Source organism: Lepus europaeus, chromosome 18 (assembly GCF_033115175.1).
Source record: "Lepus europaeus isolate LE1 chromosome 18, mLepTim1.pri, whole genome shotgun sequence".
NCBI classification, from domain to species: domain Eukaryota; kingdom Metazoa; phylum Chordata; class Mammalia; order Lagomorpha; family Leporidae; genus Lepus; species Lepus europaeus.
The window spans coordinates 21025123-21038165 of NC_084844.1; the positions used below are offsets into that span (position 1 = coordinate 21025123).

Below are 13043 nucleotides of genomic sequence, written 5' to 3' on the forward strand. Positions count from 1 at the left end.
AGGTGTGGACTCACCCAGCCCGAGAGCTGGATCCCTGGTTTCAACAGGTTTTCCAGGACTGGTCCTTTGTCAAGGTGAGTAACCAGGCTCTCTCTCCCAGACCCTGATGCCAGGGCACAGAACACAGCCTCAGCGCCAGGTCAGGATCCCAGGTGCTAAACACCCCAAGGGGAGAGTGTGTGACTCCTGGCTCCTCCCTCTCCGCAAGGCTCCGCCCCTGTGAATGATCTCTCCCAAGGGGTTGTCTGTCCTGCTCGGGCCCTGCAGGGGGCAGTCTCACTCCAGAAAGCAGGTCAGTGCCTCTGGCCACCTGCTAGGACCCAGAGGGGAGCAGCTGGACCTTCGACCGGGTCCCACAGAGGACAGGCTCCAGCATGAGGCTCTGTGCCGTCCCCAGCGCTGTGTTGGGCAGCTGGGTGCTTGGGGATCGGAGCATGGCTGAGAGCAGACTCCGGGCCTGGGGCCTTGTGGCTGCCTGTGGCCCCTCTGTTTTGCGTGACGACGCTGGAGACCCGCGGGAGACCTGGAGTATGAGATAAGGGTGCCTGGGTCTTCCTGTCAAGGGGGATGTCTCTGTCCCACCCGAGGAATCCTGGGCAGATCAGGGAGCGATGTCACAGCAGGACTGGGGCCGGGGATCGTCCTGCCCCCACTTTGTCCACATCAGCCCGGGTCTCGGGCTGCCTGGGGACCTGCGCCCTTGTGGGCCGTGCTCCTTGGGCTGCTGGTGGCTGGAGGGGAGCAGACTGTGTGGGCTTCCTCCCTCGGAGGGGCTGGGCACGCTCCACCCTCTCCATCCCCCTGCAGAGTGGGGGCGCTGAGGCTGACAGGCACCTGCTGGGGTGGGTGTTTGCACTTTGGACCATTTTTATGGAGAGTCAGAAGGACTCTGTGGCTTCTTTCATCCCCGATCTCAGAGCAGCTTGAAAGTAAAAGCCCTGGTGTAAAACACCGCTAATGACAGCCTGAGCCCACGGTCTGCAGCCAGACAGGCTGCAGCCAGCCGGAAGGGAGCCGGGCACGCGGCCCGGCCGCTCCTGTAATGCTGACTCCGGACTCCCATCAAACAGGCTGTCGGGGAGATTCGCTTTATGGCTCAGTTAAGCGACACTTGATGTGAGGGGACGCGGGACACTGCGGGACCAGCTCTTTCCTCCCAGTGGGGCTGGCCGTGCGTCTCCCACAAACCACAGGTCCCTCAAGCACATGGTGGAGGGGGGAACTGATGCTCTGGCGTTCTCCAGACCATAAAAGCTGGGTGGGGGGAGGCAGGGACTCGGTGGATCTGAGCAGGAGGCCCTGGCCTTGTCCAGAGGGACGCCGCGGGCCAGGGCGGCAGTGCAGGAAGAGCCGGGCCCTGCACGGGAGGACGATGGGCCGCGGGCTGTGGACGCAGAGCTGGGCTGCAACACTGGAGAGGTACGGCTTCCGGGCGGGGGGCCGGGGCTCCCTGGGTGCCCCAGCAGACTCTTGATGTCCTGGGCAGCTGCCAACCCACACCCCAGGGGGAGAGGAAAGACTTTTGTGTTTTGGAGAGGTGAGATTTCTGGGCAGTTCCGGGCCTGGTCAGGTGGGAGTTTTCTGGCCTAATCAGGGTTAGCTCGGGGTCTGATGGGGATTCAGGTGCCGGGTGCCACGGGCAGTGTTTCAGGCAGCTGGCCGTCCCGAGGCCGGTAGGTCCTGGAGTCCCGGGAGGAGCCGCTGCTCAGGGTCACGGTCTGACTCATCAGCTCTCCTGAAGACCCCCGAAAGCCCTCCTTTGTCACTTGTCTGTGCTCGGGCTGTCCCCAGCCTGGTGAGGCCTGGTGGCAGGCGGACAGGAGGAGGTTAGGGGCCCAGGCTGGGGGACTGGGAAATGGAGCAAGGAGAGACTTGCCAGGTCTCGTCTGGGAAGATCTGAGTCACCCTGCTGAAGCCTGCTGTGATGGGGGGAGCGCTGGGGGGGAAGGGGACAGTCACCAAGGGCAGGGACGGGAGGGAGGATACCTCAGCTCCCGGGCCTCTGAGGGCAAAGATGGCACAGCTGCCGCGACCAGGGTCTAAAGGGACAGAGGCTCACGGCCTTCAAAGGGAGGGTGAGATTCCTGTCCCCTGTAGCAGCCAGTCACAGCGACAAGTCACAAGGGGGACGAGAGCTGCAAGAGCAGCGTCTGGTTTGGCTGAGGCTCGCCACCAGTGAGACTTGCCCGTCGAGCGTTGCCGGACGCAACACAGGGCAGCCAGTAAATCGGCGTTGCGATAAGCAAAGTTCTGCCGGGAATCGTGCGGGTGGTTTTACTTGCTAATTCTGGCCACCCTGCCCTCCCTTGCCAGGTCTGTGACCTTGAGTCTTCCACCCGCAGAACTGACTCCATGAGGCCTTTCTGGGATTCTCCGGAAAAATTAAACTGATGGCTGGCAATGTCTTAAGCGTAACGCGTTCTCCCACTGGCCGTGCCTGCTACTGCGCGTTTGTACTGGAATTGATAGAAGTTGGCAGTGGATTTGGCCCAAGTGATGGCTGTACTCGTCCAACACAGAATATATGGTGACTGGGCTTTGCAGGGGAGCGGCCAGCAATCCTACAGACACCTCCTTTGTTCCGAGGGAAAAGGAGGTTGATTGGAGGTGGAGGAGTGGGTGTGGGGGTGCTGAGTGGGGCCTGAAGAGGTGAAGCTTTTCTTAGGTGAGGCTCAGAGGGAGCGAATTCTCTGGAACCTGTCGTGTGTGCAGCGCAAGGGTGGAAGAGGAGCTGGGATCAGAAAGAGGACGGCCAGGCCGGGAGGCTGCTGGCAGGGAGAAGCCCCCGGCCTCGGATGATCTTGTCGCTGTTGCTGTTCACTCTCAGTGGTCTGCATGCCCCGGGCCTCCTGTCACCTCTGCTTTCTCCGTTGCCTTCGGACCCCACTGCGTTCTGACCAGAGCCCGGAGAAGCGTGGGAAGGAGACCCTCCCTGGAGAACTCATTTCCTGCTTGCACACATGGCCACAGCTCTGCCTGGTGCTCTCTTCATGGCAGGGGCTGCTCAGAGTCGGGTGGAGGGAGACACAGGCTTGATAGCCTGGGTCTGTGCACGTGGAGAATCCAGGCTTCAAGATGGAGGTGACTTTGAGGGTGCAGACTTCTGCCCAAAGAAGGAACCACAGACTCCACACTTGGCCTTGATGTTGATGGCTTTCTAGGGTGGGCTTGGGAGAAGCCCAAAGGGGTTTCCTATTCCTACAGCAGCTACTCCCATCCACCTGCTGTCCCCCAAGGCTGTGGTCATGGTGGACGGAGCATCCCGTCAGCACTGTAGCCCTATAATCAGCACCTGTGCCTGCAGGTGGGGTGGGGGCTTCCGGGAGCTTCTAGAATGTGGGTCAGACAGAGAATCCTGGTGGAGGGGACCACTGCAGCCCTGGACATCCTTCCCCAGCCACTGCCTCTCTGAGCAACTTTCTAGAAGGTGAGGCTTCTGAATCAGTAACTCCTGAAAGTGGGGCTAGGGCTCGTGCCCTGGAAACAGCATTCGCCTGGGGGCTGAATCTATGGGCAGTAAGAGCAATTTTGATCCCTTGAATCTGGGACAACGGCCTCTTTAGCAAGCACCTTTTGACTGAGTTCTCCCCACCCTGTGGCTGTGGCATTTTGACCTCCATGCACCTACGGGGAGTGCTGAGGCTCAGTGGACTGAGTGGCTGGAACCCAGGTCTGGCTGAGCCCAGGCACAGGGCCCATGCCCCTGTGCCAGCCCTGCGTTTTCTGAGTCCCCATTTCTGCAAGGCCGAGTCTCTGCTCGGTGTCCCCGTGACCCTGTCCCCCGCGTTGTGCCCTTCTAGGTCAGTGCAGCCGCTCGGCTGACAGACAGTGTGGCCCAGAGGACCGTGCGGTGTGTGGGCGCTGGGGCACGGGAGGTGCTGAGGCCCGAGGGTATCTGCAGAGGAATGAAAACCCCGTCAGCCATGCACTCGAGATTGCTTAGCTCCTCTTTGCTCTGCGGATCAGTGACAGTGAAGGGACAGGGGCTGTGGGAGGGGGGGGATGAGTCACTGGCGCATCCAGGCACCTCCGGGGCTCCACAGGACGTGTCTGGGCACCAAATTCCATCACGTCTGAGCTGGATGGGACGGCAGGTCCTTGTCCAGGCCCTTCCTGGTTCAGACTGGGGTGCTGAGGCCCAGAGTGGATAGGGCTTGCGCTGGGAGCTGGGGCAGAGCTGGGCCTGGAGCCTGGGTCTCCGGATGGTAGCCCCGTGCACTTGGGGTTGATGTTAGACAGAGTGAGGTCAGAGCAGGAACCTATTCTGAAACAGACCCTGATGAATGGACACCTTGGTCTACTCAATCCTGAACGCTTGGGTGCTTTCCAGGGCTGGGCTGGCCCAGGAGAGGAGCTGCTCCGGGAGTCCAGGTTCTTGTCTCAGACCGGCTGGGCATTGGTTCCCATGGGCCGCACTCTACCCTGCGACGATCCTGGGTGCTGGCAGGGAGAGAGCAGTGGGATTCCTCCTCCTGGTCTCCTCCACACTTCCCTGCAGGAGTGGCCATGCCATCTACGGCGTGGACCAAGGCGAGGGACTGAGGGCTGCTGAGAACACTTGTCCTTTGGCCAGCTGTGCACCTGCTCCAGGGAAGCCATACTTCTCTCCCTCTCCAGCCCACGCCTGCCCTCCTGATGCCTGGTGAGGGTGAGGGGAGATGTTATGGGCACAGCGGACACCTGCTGTTCTGCTTGTGTTGAGAGAAACTGGGCCTCGGCCTCAGACGTGGATCTCACAGTGCAAGGATTAAAAAGGAAAAGCACAGACTATGGGAGCGTTAGCTTCAGGTGCCCACCAGAGCCCGGATGGAGATAGGCCGTGCGAAGCGCTTGGTAAAGGCTGCCCTTGGGGTCCGTTTTGCAGGACCAGCACTCAGCATCACAAGTGAGGTGAACTGAGGCCAGTGGTCCCGGGCTGCATGAGGGAGGAGGCCAGAGCCCCGGTCATCCAGCTAGTGCGGTGGTTCTCAGTGGGGGGTGGTTTTGCCATTGACCCTCGCCCTGCCCAGTCTGCAGGCACATTTGGCACTGTCTGCAGACATTTCCGGCTCTCACGACTGGGGCACTGCTGCGGCATCTGGTGGCAGATGCGAGGGCCATCGTCCAGGAGTTTATAATGCACAGGATAGCTCCCCTCCCCACCACCCTAACAAAGGATGCCCGGCCCCCATGTCCACGGTGCCCAGGCTGGGAGACCCTGCCCCTATCTAATCCCAGGTCCTGCCAGGGCAGCTGGAGCTGTGGAGGGCAGCTGCCCCCACAGCCACTCCCAGGAGGGCCTTGTGGAGTGGGCTCCCAGGGAGAGACGCCCACTGCATGGAGCCAGGTGTGCTCCTCACAGCCAATCCTCTGTGAGTAATCCCAGAGAGAAGCTTATAAAGCCTTTTAAGAGGTTGGGAAATTGCGACACTAGAAGCACATAAATGCTCCCGTAAATGCCAGTCTTGCCAACCACGAGCCCCCTGCCCTGGTGGGAGAAGAGGATCAGGGTCCCCAGCCCTGGAGAGGGTCCGAGTTTCAAGGCACAAGGACCTGGTTTGCCTTTGGCCTTCCTCTCTGTGTGGCGGTGTTTGGTTTGCTTTAGTCCTGTTTATTCCTTCTTTGCCCAAAGAGCCTGCCATTGTCCACCTCTGTGAGCTATTCTGGGGGAAGGAGGGCTGGAGTGGGCTGCTCTGGGGTCCTGAGTCCACCTCCGAGGTTCAGAGATGGAAGGCCACAGAGGAAGCACCAGGCCTCCCTCAAGGGTGCAGGCAGGTGGATTCCACGTGGCCGGAGACTCTGGCTGCTGGGGTGGTCAGGGATGGCCTGGGGACTGGTGACGGGGTGCCCTCTTCTCCTGCATGGGATGTGAGGGCCACACCTCCAGCAGCCGCCCCCCCCCCAAATGCTCTCCCCGTGGATCTCGGCCAGCCACAGCCGTAGGCCATCATCAAAGCGCGCCCTCCCACAGACCAACCTCTGCAGCACCAGTGGTTTTCAGAACACGTTTACTTCTCTTCATTCCCAAATCACGGAGCTGGCAGAACAGAGCGACGATCCAACCTGTTCCAGCAGGGGACTTGGGGGATTCCAGGGAGAAAGTGGCAGCAAAGCCAGGATCGGAGCCTTAGGTCTTTGGTCCCGGAGCTCGGGGAGCTTAGACCTGGCCTCGGTTGTGCCGGGCAGCAGTGTGACCAGGGCAGGGGGCTTGGTGTGTGCCCGGCTTCACACACAAGCTCTGCTCCTCACTTCCTGTTCACTCTGGGCATGGGCAAAGCTTTTTTTTTTGAGCCCATTCTGAGCCTCGGTTTCCACACTGCTGAAACAGCCAATCTCAGCCATCTCCCAGGATTGCTGTGAGGTGAAGTAGCACCAAGCCTGGCACCTAGCAGGTGCTCCACATATGTCAGCTGCTCTTGCTGCCTTCCCCCACTCCACGGCCCAGGCCGAGAGCAGCAGCTGTGAGGGGTGTGGGCAGCATCTGGAGGTGACCGTGCACAGATCAGGCTCCTCGGGGGAAGGCAGCCAGGGCGGGACCCACATGTCACATGTGTTAGACCTCCTCTAACTTACGGGTCTGGAGCACAGCCTTTTGAAGTGGCACAAAAATTCACATTCTTCGAGAAATGACAGCAGCTCAGAGTCCTGACTTAGCAAACCAAATTCATTTTTTTTTTCTTAAGGCAAAGCTTTCTGGATGAGTAGCGAAAATCCCATTCTAAGGAGATGAGCTTTTTGGGATAGGAGTAGGCTTTCTCAAGAGCAAAAGACACCAGATGAAGTGCCGGCCCTGTGGTGTAGTGGGTAAAGCTGCTGCCTGCCGCGCTGGCATCCCATATGGGCGCCGGCTCAAGCCCTGGCTGCTTCGATCCAGCTTCCTGCTAATGTGCCTGGGAAAGTAGTGGAGGACGGCCCCTGCACCCACGTGGGAGACCCGGAGGAAGCTCCTAACTCCTGGCTTCGGATCAGCCCAGCTCCAGCCTTTGCAGCCATATGGGGATTTGGAAGATCTCTGTTTGTTTCTGTGTCTCTATAACTCTGCCTTTCAAGTAAATAAATAAATAAATCTTAAAAAAGAAAAAAAGATGTGAGACGTGCCAACATCCCATGGAGAGTGCATATAAACACCCCAGGAGGCCGCGAGAGGCCAGGACCCCAGCCCCTGGCTAAGCTGTGGTCTTCCTCTGCTAGCAATGGCCACCCAGCTCTGCCCCCTGGCCTTTTCCACCCGGTCCATCACGGGCCTCTCTTGGGGGTCCTCCCTCCAGTCTGTGGGCTCCTGCAGGGTCTCGGGTCCTGCGGATGCTGCGGGGTCCATCTCTCCCTTTCAGGCGGGATCTCTGTGGCCCTGGGAGCTGCTTGCCTGGCTCCTGCCTGCTTGCTGGGTGACCCCTGCCTCCCACCACCGCTGAGGCTTGGCTGGAAGTGGGGGCTGGCTCTGTGAGGGTCCTTCACTGGCAGCGAGAAGGAGACCATGCGGTTCCTGAACGACCGCCTGACCAGCTGCCTGGAGATGGTGCGGCAGCTGGAGCGTGAGAACGCGGAGCTGGAGGCCACGGTGGGGGCGGTGTGCGTCTCAGATCGCGTGCACCTGCAGGGACTGCCCGTCCTGCTTCCAGACCATGGAGGAGCTCCAGCGGAAGGTAACGGGGACCCAGGCTCTCCCCGATGAGCAGCCCAGCTTCTGGGAGGGATCCACCTGTCTCACCCCAAGCACTTCCCAGGAGGAACTGTGGCTTTTAGGGCATCCCCCTGGCTGCACAAGCCTCTTTCCCCAGGGCCTGGGTTTCCTGGGTCCCAGGCTTCTCTGCTCGTCTCTTGCTGTTGCCAGCCATTCCTTTCTTTCTCTCACAGTCTCAGCTCTAGGAAGGGAAGGAATGTGGACCAAGACCTTCCTGGATGCAGCCCTGTGCCCAATGTTCTCCCACCGACTGGCTTATTTTTTGGAGACATGGGTATTACTGGCCCATTTAACAGATGTGTAAGTTGAATTCTGAGAGGTCCAGCCACTTTCCTGTGATCACACAGGCTGAGTGTTGGATGCAGAACCTGAGCCCAGATGGCCGTGGGTGCTCCTTGGGGTGCTCCTCCACACTGGGGGTTCCAGGCTGGAGATGTAGAAGGTGCTGCCCTCCCTTGGAAGCATGATCTCTGTGAGCTGGGTGCCCGCCCCCACTGCTGAGCCTACCCTGGCTCATGTGAGACCTCTTGTCCCTCAGCTCCTGCTGGCCAAGTCTGAGGATGCCAGGCTGGTCCTGCAAAGTGACAGCACCTAGCTGGCAGTGGATGACTTCCGGACCAAGTGAGCGGGCCTGACTGGGGACGGGTCGCTGTGCTGCTCCCTCACCTCCGTGCCTGCCTTGGGGGCTGCTGAGGTGGGCAGAAGGCCAGGCAGAGCTGTCCGTGGAAATATGGGGCATAGATCCGGGGTCCCTCCAGGTCCTGGGAAGGCCCACCTTGCCCTGGGCCACGGGTCAGCCGCAGTCGCTTTCTGTGCACGGCTTCCTTAGCTGCAAGCCTTCGTGTTCTCCGCGCGCAGGTACGAGACGGCGCTGTCCCTGCGGCAGCTGACGGAGGCCGACATCAACGGCCTGCGCAGGATTCTGGACAAGCTGACCCTGTGCAAGGCCGACCTGGAGGCGCCGGGGAGTCCCTGAAAGAGGAGCTGCTGTGCCCCAAGAAGAACCACAAGGAAGTGAGGCTGGTGCCCCCGGGCCGCCTGACCTCTGTCCAGCTCAGGGAGCCACGGCCGGCCCTGAGCTCACCGTGTGCCAGCATCTCTGGAGCGTTTTTCATTTCATGTTCACTTTGTTCCATCCTCACAAGAACGCCAGGACGTCTAGACTACTGCTAGCTCCATTCTACAGATGAGAAAACTGAGGCACAAAGAGGTCCGCAGAGCGTCCACCTTCCTGCCGCTGACGCTGCATCTCCCTGTGGGCTGCACTGTGTGGATGGGTAACCACGGTCCTGTTTGCCTGGTGTTCGTGTGACCTCAAGTCTCCCAAATCCCCGAGAGGCCGTTGGTAAATGCCCACGGGGACATCCTCTCCGATGTCGCCAGCTGACAGCTGACGGAGGAAGCTTGCAGCCAGGTCGTGTGGACCCCAGGCCAGCATCCTTCGCACAACCTATGCCATCTCAGGCTATTGCTGCAGGAAGTCAGCCTGCTCCGTGGCCGACTTGGGGACCCACTGACCGTGGGGGTGGACGCTGCACCCCCGCTGGATCTCAAAGACGTCCTAGACGAGATACAGTGCCAGTAGAGGGCCCTGATGAACAGCTGCAGAGACACGGAGGCCTGGTCAACACCCAGGTGGGGCTGGGGCAGCCCAGGGCCCCACGCTCCCCAGGGGAGGGTCACCTTTACAGGAGCTTCCCTCGGTCTGACCACACTCTGCTTATGCTCCATGTTGCAGACTGAGAGGCTGAACCAGCAGGTGATGTCCAGCTTGGAGCAGCTGCAGTCATGCCAGGTCAAGTTCACGGTCAAGCCCTGGAGAGTGGGCTGCAGACCCAGCAGAACGCGGTGCAAGGCCCTGAGCCACCAGCCTCGGTACGCGGCTCTTACAGGCCACGATCACCAGCGATTCTTGGGGCTGTGGGGTGTCGGGTGGGATTGCTTCCCGTGTGGGCAGCTCTCCTTTCCCGTTGCAGCAGAGTTCCCTGGAGTCCACCCTGGCGGGGACCGAGGACCGGTACAGCGGCCAGCTGGCCTAGATGCAGGGCATGCTCAGCAGCACGGAGACCCAGCCGGCCTGGAGCACTGCGACCTGGAGCGGCAGAACAGGGTACCAGGTGCTGGACGGGAAGGCCAGGCTGGAGTGGGAGCCGCCACCTACCGCCGCCTGCTGGAGGGCGAGCACTGCAGGTGGGCGGGGCCCTGGGATGGGGCGGGGCCAAGAGCAGACTCCACTGGCCGTGGGGGCCGCTGGTCCCTGCAGTGACTGTTGCACAGGGGAAGAGGTGGAGTCACAGCCACTGGGGATCCCCCTGGTTGCGGGCTTCGGTTACAGCCCAGCTCACAGCTTGTCCGGCACCTGGCTGGGCGGAGGTTCCTGGTCTCCGTCCTGCATCCCGCAGCCCCATCCTCGCACCCTTGGCGGGGTTTGGAGGCACTGACTGCCTGGGGGCCGCTCGTTGTCACTCTCCACCCACCTCGCTTCAACACCAATCTCAGCCTTGCCCTGGAGCCCACCGCAGCCTGCGTGGTGTCGTGTCCTCAGGCTTCCTGCCTACCCTCGTGCCATGGAACATGGCCGACAAGCCTGTGTCAGAGTCCCTTACGTCCCCTCTGTGCCCTCGTCCCTGGTGCCCGGGTCAGCACCCAGGTCCGCAGCATCACCGAGGAGATGAGAGATGGGAAGGCCATCTCCAGGGAGCACCTGCTGCCCCACCTGCTGTGACCTTCGACCCCTGCGGCCCCTGGCTGCTGAGTGACACCTCCCTTCCCCAGAGAGACGCTGCACCCCCCACTCCATTTCTTCTTCCACCTCTGACCCCCACGCTCTGCTGGCTTTTCTACCAAAAAATCCTCATGCTGTGTTTCTGGACCTAGCAGGGCTTCTATGCCGGGCAAAACCAGACTTCTCTGGACCCTTACCCAATAAAGTGCATTCTCTTGGTGTAGCAACCACTGCCCTGGCCGACTGTGGATTCCCACGTGGTTCATTGGTCCCGGTGTCTGAGCAGGGGTTGCCATACGTTGTGGGGTTTGGCTTCAGGTCTGTCTGCTCCAGCTCTGAGCTGCAGGAAGTGGCTGAGCGATGATGGTATTTAACAAAGGGGGTGCCTCAGGTCCCAGGCCATGGGAACAGACACAGTCCCGTGTGGCTGCGCGCTGGCTGTACCTCCCAGCTCGGCCTTGCCCAGGGGCACCCACCCCAGGGTGGCCGAGATGAGGCTCAGGCTCCCACGCTAGCTTCCTTCATAGTCCTGCCTGGGCCGGCTGCTTCCGTTCTTTCCCTTTCAACTGCCCCCCATCCTTGCCCAGCTCCAACACTAGGGGCACCTCAAGGCCGGGGCAGTCCCAGGACCAACCAGGGAGGGCCAGGCAGCCTGCCTGAGCCATCAGCACCAGGGTGGCGAGCTGGGGTGAGCTGGGAAGGGAAGAGAGAGGGCAGGTGGATCCATGCGCCCGACACGTGGAGTGGAGATCTCAGACACGGAGTGTGGTGAGGGGACAGCTGATGTGAGCAGGGTTCAGGGTGCCCTACATTCTGCTGGCTGAGCTGGGCAGGTCTGGGCACGGGGCTCGCTGTGCCAGGCCCTGGACGCCGCTCTGATCATGGATGCCGCCTGGGGGAGGTCTGAGGGCCCACAGCTGGCCCCTGTGTCCCTCTGCCTCATGCCTCAGTTTCGAGCACAGCCCAGAGAGGGCAGTCACTTGCCCTCAGCTCACACAGAAGGAAGAGGCAGAGACCTGGCCGGTACTCGTGCTTCTTTTTTCTAAAGGTTTATTTTTATTTATTTGAAATTTGAAAGGCAGAGTTAGAGAGAGAGAAGGAGAGAGGGAGAGGGAGAAGGAGAGGGAGAGGGAGAGGGAGAGGGAGAGGGAGAGGGAGAGGGAGAGGGAGAGGGAGAGAATGAGAATCTTCCATCTGCTGCTTTATTCCCCAAATGGTTGCAGTGACGGGGGCTGGGCGAGGCTGAAGCTTGGAGCTTCTTCCAGGTCTCCCATGGGGCTGCAGGGGCCCAAGCACTTGGGCCATCCATCCTCTGCTGCTTTCCCAGGTGCATTAGCAGGGAGCTGGAAGGGAAGAGGAGCAGCTGGGTGCTCATGTGGATGCCGACTCACAGGCGCTGCACCACACGCCGCCCCCCTGGGTCTGGTCTTTGGTCTCCTTGTGAAGCCCAGATGGACCCTGGGTCAGGCGTTTGCCAGCCTGGCCACGGGATCCTCCTGTGGGAGTTGATAGCTTCCCACCGGCATCTGTGTTGCGGGGCAGATGTGGGGCTCACGGGCCGTACAAATGCTCGCTCTGTACAGTAGCGGTGTGACCTCCGGCAGGTTTCTGAACCATCCCAAGCCTCAGCTTACTGAGCCATCCAGTGGGGCTGTAAGGGATGCCCAGCTCATGCGATTGCTGGGCGAACCAATGAGAGATGGAGAGAGGGCCACACGGGGCCTGGCAGGGACCAAGTGCCCAGTGAAAGATTGCTGGTGCCTCACTGTTCACAGGGTGGGGATGAACAGCACTGGAATCCCCTCTGGCTGGCCCAGGTTAGAGCCCTGCCCGGGAACCCACGCCATCCCCGGGGCTCTGCAAATAGCGCAGGACTTCTCACACCATCTTGCTGTGGCTTCTCGGGGCCCCGTGGCTCCTGGATGACCCTTACTGAGCCCAGAGCGTGCCCTGCAGCCTACGCCCACACGGGTGGGCAAAGCAAACACCACGGAGACTCATCCAGGCACTCAGCTCAGCTGCACCCTTTGCACTGGGGCTCAGTTCCCCAGGGAAGGGGAGGCAGAGGCAGCCAAGGGGCCCCAGGGTTTGTGCTGGGTGGGTGGGTGCCAGTACACCAGCTGTGCTGCCAAGGGGTTCCAGCCACGCCCCTGTGGAGCCCCGCCCCCCTCATGATTTCCTGTTTGTTCTCCCTGCTCCCTGGGGACAAAGAGCAGCCCAGGACCAGGTTCCAGAGCAGAGACAGGGCAGTGTGGCAGAAAGAGTCTGACTCGAGCTGATGCTCTGACTGTGCCCGCCGCCACGGGGAGCCCTCCGGAAGCTTGCGTCGTGTCCGAGCCTTGCCAGCTTCAGCCTCAAAAAGGCGCGAAGACACTCAGGCTCACAGAGCAGTGCTGTGGGTTAAGTGAGACCACGAGTGGGAAGGCTCTGAGCCCCGTGCCTGGCTCCCTGCTGCTGCTCAGCCCCAGGTCATTCTCCTTAGGAAAGGATAATCGACCCCAAACCACGGGAGAGACAGGAAGGCGAGTCCCTCAGAGTTCCACCTGCGGGGTCCTGGTGCCCAGCCCAACACTGCCCTGGCACTCAGCCGCACTCTCCTCCAGGCCTCCCTGGCTTGGCGGGTGCGACTTCTCTGGTGCCTTGACAGCTCTGCCGTCG

At 60.9% G+C, this 13043-nt stretch overlaps 1 pseudogene; it reads left to right on the forward strand.

Annotated features, from left to right (window-relative positions):
* The first annotated feature begins 7172 nt into the window (after positions 1–7172).
* Positions 7173–10385, forward strand: LOC133746803 (keratin, type I cuticular Ha6-like; annotated as a pseudogene).
* Positions 10386–13043: the final 2658 nt, after the last annotated feature.